We start from the raw sequence: 8,316 nt of genomic DNA, 5'->3' as shown, positions 1-8,316 counted from the left end.
AAAATAGAGCCCAGTCCTTTGACTGCCTGTACGCTGCCTGAGCACGCAGAGCCTGTCAGGGTAACCCAGACTAGATCACTGGATCCTTTGAATTATGTGACAGTTTCCCTTGATCTAAGATTCCCAAATGTGGTAGATGGAATAATCACCCTCCATAGATATTCATGTCCTAATCCCCAGAAGCTGTCAGTATGTCAACTTATATGGCAAAAAGGGGCTTTGCAATGTGATTAAGGATCTTAAATTCGAGAGATGATCTTAAATTTTCAGGATGGGCCCAGTGTAACCATAAGCATCTTTATGAAATGGAAGAGGGAGGCAGGAGGGTCAGAGAAGAAGATGTGACAATGGAAGCAGAAGTCGGGGAGGTGGGGAGATCTGACGCTTGGTTTTGGTCTTAAAGCTTGAGGAGGGGGCTGCAAAACAAGGAATGAAGGTGGCTTCTAGAAGCTGAACAAAGTAAGGAAACAGATTCTCCCCTAGCGCCTCCAGAAAGAACACAGCTCTGCCAACAAATTGATTTTAGGACTCCTGACCTCCAGAATTGTAAGATATTAAATCTGTGTTGTTTTAATCCATTAAGTTTGTGGTACTTGTTACATTAAAGCTTAAGAAGCTTGGGGACTATGGTAGATTAGACACGGCCGCATATTCTTTGCAGCTACTCCTATTAGGTGGTGGAGATTCGTTTCCCAGTTCCTGACTTTGGCTAGCCATGTGACTTGCTTTGACCAATAGAATGTGATGGAATTGGTCTTGTGTGATCATGGGTTTAGGCCTCAGAGACCTTACAGTTTCTTTCTCTCTCTCTCTCTCTCTCTCTCTCTCTCCCTCCTTCTCTCTCTCTCTCTCCTCTCTTAGCTGCTGCCACCATATGGACAAGTTTCAGCTAGATTGGTGGAGAATCCTCAGCCAACATCAACTGCTAGCACTTGAGACAGGAGATGAGTTGCCACATGACAGCAGCCACATGAGGATCCCAAGCAAAGCTAACAGAAGAACCAAGTCAGCAGCCCCTCAAGAACTGCGAGCAAATAGGTATTGTTATTTTAAGCCATTAAGTTTTGGGGTGCTGCAATAGATAAATGATATGGGTGCTTTTGAAAAACATCAATTTCTGCCTATCCTCCATTTCACCAGATATAGTGATCAAGAATTTCTTGGTAAGGAGCTCCACTGATATTTTTGTTGTGTCTGTTGGTCATCAACAAGGTTTGGAACTCACTAGTGTAGACCTTGGAGACCAAGTTCTACTGGGTCACCTGTACTTTGGAAGCCTACTAAGTCTGCTCTACTCATGGCACCTGGGCCAAGGACACCAATTCTCTATCACCTAGTGTACAGGTCAGGACTTATTCTATTGCAAGTATCAAAAAACCCAACTAAAACTGCTTAAAGAAGATGTATTATAAACTTTTTTTTTTACAATTTTTAAAAGCAGTAGGGCTTAATTCAGGTATGGTGCATGTTCTGTTCTCTCCCCATTGCTTGTCTCACACTGGCTTCATTCTCAGGCTTCTTCTGTGCAAACAAGATGTGTACCAGCAGTTCCAGGATCAACTCCGTGGAAAAGCTCTCTCAGTGGTTTCCACAGTCTCACTATATATTGTGGGCTTTGATTGGGTCCATCCTTGAAACAAATCTCTGGCCAGGAAAATGCAGTACTCTGATTGGTCAGGCTAGAGCCACCTGGAGCAAATAGCAGTGTCATCTGAAGTACATTAGACAAGGAGTTAGGGAGACAGCAATTCTCCAGAGAAAAATTGCTATAGTAGGTTCCAGAAAAGGGATGAATGGATGTTGGGCAGCAAAACTAGCTGACATTTACTAGCTGGACATTGGAGATTAGCTTTACTGGGTCACTTAAATCCTGATCATCCACATTGAGCCACCTGGCTACTGGAAATCTTCACCTTCCCAACCTCAAATGCCTGGACACTAGGCTTTGAAATGCATCTCACCTGTCACCTGAATGAGGAAAGCAGGTTGCCCTCTCCGTCAAAAATGCCCCCTATGCTCTGTAAAACAACTCGTGAAGCACTTCATATGAGAGATAATTTAATCCCAACTCTAAGGGCCCTACCAATATGTCTCAATGTTCATAACCCTCTAATTTCATGTACCTCTTTGTATTACAATAAAAGCTGGATTAAGGGATGTTGTAGTCAAACATTTTCCCAGGGAGTTAGTCCATTAGGAGGGTTAAAATTAACCAGAAATGTACAAAGATGGAGAATATTGTTTTTCTCTGGATTTCTCTTGTGGAGACAACCATATGTGCCTGGAAGAAATTCTTGGATAAGTGCCTTGTGGGGACAGTTGGGGGACAAGTGTAGGACTCCCAAGAGACCTTCAGAAAAACATGATGTCGAAACTGCCTTCTGTGGAGGGTGGGTCCAGTTGTCTGCAGGGATTTTAGGTCTGAAAGCTGTTCTTCTCTGCCCTTTTCCCTGACGAGCTCAGTCCCTCTCCTCTAAACAAATAAGCACATATCTGGGTCTGAGGGAAATCCGGGTATTTCCACTGGCCCTGATTATAATGATGTGTGCATGGGTCTGTCTCACTCCCTGAGACGGGAACTTTGTTTTATTGATAATCTTCATATTCCCCACATCAAGTACAGTGCCTGGCATATAGCAGGCTCTCAGCAAAGATGTCAATGTCACCAGAATTTTAGAAACCACTCCCTGATAAATGGAAACCTGCCTTAATATCCACTACTCCCTTCAAAATTGTACTTGCTGATCACCCTGATGCTGGGGAGTCTTCACTTTTGTTTGTTTGCTTTGCTTTTTAAGACGAAAGCCTGGTCTTGCTCATGAAGAAACACAGTCCTTCTGGACTGAGGCCCCTCAAAGAGCCACAGAGAGCAGGAAGCATGCTGCCAATGGGCTCTGGAAAGTGGTAATACTTTTCTTCAGGCTTCTTTTCTTCAGCCTTCCAGAGCTCCTGGTGGGTTTCTCCATTGTCCAAAGCCCCAGGGGTTGCTCCCTCCCCTGAGTCTTTTACATCTGCTGCCCTTCTCAGATGCAGAAAGCACTGGTGAATTAGGAAATCACAGCTTTCAATAAGGAAAAAGATATCTTTAGAAAATGCCACCTATATTCTGATTTGTGGTCCTTCACCCTACTGAGCATGAAGTTCAAGAAGGCTCACTGGGGGAATTCCCTGGTGGTCCAGGGTTAGGGCTCAGCGCTTTCACTGCTAGGGCCGGGTTTGATCCCTGGTCCTGCAAGCCGCACTGTGTGGCCAAAAAAACCAAAACAAACAAACAAACAAAACCTTACTGAAATAAGAGCAATATGTCCTCATATCAAGTGTTCCCAGAAATACCATGGTCCTGAGAACTGAAGAGTAGTGGAAAGGAAATCTGACTTTTTGAAACTGATCTCTAAAAGAGCAATGAGAATGCTTTCATTTTCCCTGGGATTTGATGATTAGAAAGCAAGGCATCCTCTTCCCTCATACAGCCTTTTTTTAAACAAATAGCTTTATTTGTAGACGGCCTAAGCATTCCAGGAAATACCATAAACATGAATGTGATCTCAAACCCATAGTTTCTGCTTCCTGTCCTCCAGTGTGTGCACCAAAATCAGAGTTTATCAAGTGTCTTTTATAGGCAAGGCCCTTTGCTAGGTGCACAGAGGATCTAGGTTTTCATCCACACACCAAAATCCCCATGCCCTAGCCCCTCTTTCCCCTGCCCCTTTTTGTTTTTCAGACACTAAGAGTCAGTTCTCAGCTCGTATTATTGAAGTTATACCTACCATAGGAATTGAACACTTTTCATTCACTTTTCGTAAATACTCCTTGTTTCTCTGGCTTTACCTGCCTTTCCTGGGTTGGACCTCACAGGTCATCAGCATATTCCCACCATATGACCCAATACATAGGTAGGGTATGAGTATGTCTTATGCAATATTGGGGACACACTGATACAAAAAATTATTCATTTTTCATTTGAAATTCAAATTTAACTGGGCACCTTCTATTTTTGTTTGCTAAAGCTGGTAACCCTACAGGTAGGGAATAAAATCTTTATCTGAACTACTTTGGATTAGACTTGAAATCTGGTCTTGGAAAAATCACCCTGAGTAACTCCCCTCTCCCACCTTTTCCCCTGAAACACAAACACTCAAGTGTGTATAATCTTGTTTCCCACTTTCTTTTTTAATTTTTTTTTTTTTTTTTTTGCGCGGTACACGAGCCTGTCACTGTTGTGGCCTCTCCCGTTGCGGAGCACAGGCTCCGGATGTGTAGGCTCAGCGGCCATGGGTCACGGGCCAAGCCACTCCACAGCGTGTGGGATCCTCCTGGACCGGGGTGCGAACCCGTGTCCCCTGCATCGGCAGGCAGACTCTCAACCACTGCGCCACCAGGGAAGCCCTGGATTTTTTTATTTACTAATTTTTTAAGGTAAATTTTACACCCAGTAAAATGCACATATCTTAAATGTATATTTCGATGGGTTTTGACAAATGTGCACCCCTGTGAAACACACACCCCAATCAAGATATGGACTATTTCTATAACCCCAGAAAGTTCCCTCGCGCCCCTTTCCAGTTAATTACCTCACCCCAGAGACAACCACTGTAGATTAATGTTGCCTGTTCTTGAGCTTCATATAAATGGAATTATACAGTATGTTCTCTTTAGTGTCTGGCTTCTTTCTCTCAACAAGTTGCTTTTGAGATTCACCCGTATGGGTGCATATCTCAGTTGTTGATTCTTTTTTATCAAGGAGTAGGAGTCCACTGAGTTGGATTTAGCACAGCGTGTTCATCCAGTCACCTGTCAGTGAACATCTGGGCTGTTTCCAGTTTGGAGCTCTTTATGAATAAAGTTCCTATGAACATTGTGTATGGATCCTTTTGTGAGCATATGTTTTTACTTCTCTTGTATTAGTTTCACAGGGCTTGTATTCGTTTCTCTTGTATTTGTTTGCGGTTAACAAATTACCACAAATTGGGTGGCTGAAAACAACAGAAATTTATTCTCTCACAGTTCAGGAGGCCAGAAGTCTAAAATCAAAGTGTCAGCAGGGTTGGTTCCTTCTGGAGGCTCTGAGGGAGGCTATGTTCCATGTCCATCTCCTAGCTTCTGGTGGCTGCTGGCAACCCTTGGCATTCCTTGGCTGGTGGCTGCATTCCTCCAGTCTCTGCCTCCACTGTCACACGGTGTTCTTCCCTGTCATTAATCCTGTGTAGCCTGAGGGGCAGTGGACTGGGTAGATAAGCAGGGCAATGGGGCCTTGTGACTAGATGTAATGGATACTTTGGGGTCCAATCCTGTCCCCGCCCTTAATTTACAGGCTCTCTGAAGGCTGGACCTGAACCCTAGGCTGGGCTGACATCACTGACTCGAGCAAAGACGTTCATCTGCTTCTTTCCAAAGCAAAGGAAGCAGACATCAACGCTGGCAGACATGAAGCCGATGTTCCTGCCCTTCTTCCCCAGAGTTTCCCCTCTCTGTATATCCACCTCTAAACATCCAGCCTTCCCATACTCCAGAAGTGTTGCCCCATCCCAGATTCTAGAAATTCTCTTGCCTTCAAGCCCTCTAGAAATGAAATGATAAACAAAACCCAGACTGTCTGGGCTTGGCTTTGCTGTGGACAGCACAAAACCAGAGGAACTGTGACATTCAGCAATATACCCGCAGCACTTGTCCCCTGGGCCTCTTTCATCTACAGCCTCTGCTGTGTGATCGGGGCAGTTCTAGCTCTAGGTTTGATCACAGGATCCAGAAGTACATCAGGCATCAGTTAAAAAGGAACATTTCTCTAAGGGTCTGGTACTATGTGAAATCCTGACTTTGAAGTTAAGGAAGCATCTTGACTCAGCCCCAGGGCTTTGCATCTACACTTTGCCTGTCCCCTGCCTGGTCTTCCCTCTTACAGCCACAATAAGAAGCCCACAGCTGGCTGCAGGGCTTCCATTCCTCCTCAGTCACCCCATGCACTTGGCTTTTCCTTCCTCCTCACCACAGACATCCAGCTCTGAGCTCAAAGGTCCCTGGGAATGCAGGTCATCTGTGGTGTTTTCCCATTAGGTTCTGAGAGTTTCCAACGACAGGTTTCTGCAACAGAAACCTTAGATCAGTCCCTTCCAGATCTATCCCAGGCAAGGAATAACTGTAACTTTCTGAGATGTAAAAGATTTTACTTTTGAGCAGCTATACCACTCTTTTTTTGCCCAATCGCCAGTGTCTGAGGGTTCCTACAGGCCTCACTTGGGATCTCGCAGGTTCATTAGCTTTTGGGTGTGTGAGTTTGGGGGAGGCAATGAAGAGGAAAGGGGATTTCCAAAAGCCCAGCTGAATATTTAGTTTGAGCAGTCCCAAGAAAAGAGAAAGGACAGGTGGGCATCAAACTCACAAAGAAAGTCTTCACCCTGCTGAAGCAGGGGGCAGCTCAGGGCTCCCAGGGCATGTGGGGCAGGCTGGCTGGGAAGTGGATGCAGCTGTTCTCAGACTGGGTGCTCTGGTCTTGGCTGGCACCCACCTATCCCTGAATACCAGGCAACACATCAGTGCTGAGCTGGGCATAGTGGAACTCTGCCTTCTTCAGATTTGCCTTGTGGTTTTATTTTGCAAGTGCAAGCATCCGATGTGCGTATCTTTGCCTCCTGTGTCCCCCTTTTATATTGTGAGTTCAACATCTTAGGCTTTTAGGTTTTCAATTTCTACATCGTAAGCAAAAGAGCCAGTGGAGGATGATTTCCTGGGAGAACAGCTGGACTGTACACAGTTGTGGCTTCAATCACAGTGACATGGACCAACTGGCTATCTCAGGATGCACTGGGAGTGAGAAACGCTTGGGCTCCTGTATTAGTTATCCAGTGCATCATAACAAACCATCCCCAAGCTTAATAACTTAAAACAATAATTACTTACCATCTCATGACTTCTGTGGACCAGGACTTCAGGCAGGGCATAGTGGAATGGCTAGTCTCTGAACCCTGGTGGCTGGGGCCTCAGCTGGAAGGCTTGAAAGCATGTGGGATGGGACGACTTGCCCAGGGCTGGAGGCTGTGCTTCCAAGGTGGCTCAATCACATGGCTGGCAAGTTGGTGCTAGGAGATGGGTTCCTCTCCACACGGACCTTTTTACAGGGCTTCCTGAGTGTCCTTTCAAGATGGTGGGGGGTTTCCCCCAGAGCAAGAAATCTAGGAGACTAAGGTAGAAATGGCAATGACTTAGCCATAAGGAGTCACACAGTATCACTTTGGCCATATGCTAATGGTCACAGAAGTCAGGCCTGGTCTCACGTGGGAGGGGACCACATAAGCACATGAAGACCACTGAGAGCCCTCTTGGAGTCTGGCTACCATAATCTACCCTCTGCCCTTCAATGATTCATGCGCCTCTTAAATGCAAAACATATTAACTCCTTCCCCAGGTCCCCTCAAATTTCACTCCTTTATCTGTTCGAAATTAAGGCTCTCATCATCTAAATCAGGTCCAGGTGTGGATAATGAGCCTCAGGTGTATTTCCTTGACTATAGCTGCTTGAGTACAGTTCTTGATCTGAAGATCTGTGAACAAAAGACACAAGCTTTCTGCCCCAAACAAATTTGACATACAATGTTGGGACAGGCATATTATAACCACCTATAACCATTGTAGACACTCCCCAAAGGGGAGGAAAATGGGAGGCACACAGGAGTCACTGATTATAGCTAATACGAAATCCATCAAGGCATGTGTTGCCAGTTCCTTGATTATGGCTGAAGTCTTGTGAATGACGATTCTTGGCTCTACCCTCTGGACTCTAACTTCTACCTTTCCTTTTTTAAAAAAAATAAATAAAAGAGAGCCTGTGTTTGCAGCTTACCCAAGAGTGGGCATCAGGTTGGTAGCCCTGTGAGGCTGTACTGGAGCCACAAAGGGAAAGTTAAAGAATCTAGGCTTGCTGGACTCAGGGTTCAGCCAGCTTGCCTAGCAACAGGGCCATGGGCAGGGAGCAGACAGGTCCCTGATGCAGGCAGAGAAGTTGGGATGGCGCCCTCCTGGGGAAAGGGAGATCTTGCTCTGCCAATAGGGAGGCAGGATGCTGTGTACAGAATCTCCTTGGGTCTTGGCTCCTACTTGTCGACCATGAATTAATTTTTAGGCTGCTAATCTGTGCCTTCTTAGCCAGGACATCTGGTGTGTACAATAGTTTTCACAGCTTGAAATTTCTAGTATTCCCTTGAATAACCTTCCTCGGCTCCTTGGACAGAGACTGCTTCCGTGGCTGTATTGCAATAGGCCTGGTCAACAGCACAGAGTCTGGCATCACACCCCCTGAGTGTGGCTGGGTGGGGGCCCAAGCGG

This window comes from Delphinapterus leucas, chromosome 1 (genome assembly GCF_059928025.1).
Source record: "Delphinapterus leucas isolate spDelLeu-1000000601 "Yukka" chromosome 1, BTC_Dleu_Yukka2, whole genome shotgun sequence".
Lineage (NCBI taxonomy): Eukaryota > Metazoa > Chordata > Mammalia > Artiodactyla > Monodontidae > Delphinapterus > Delphinapterus leucas.
The sequence above is the reverse complement of the archived record's forward strand: the minus strand, read 5'-3'. Positions refer to the sequence as shown.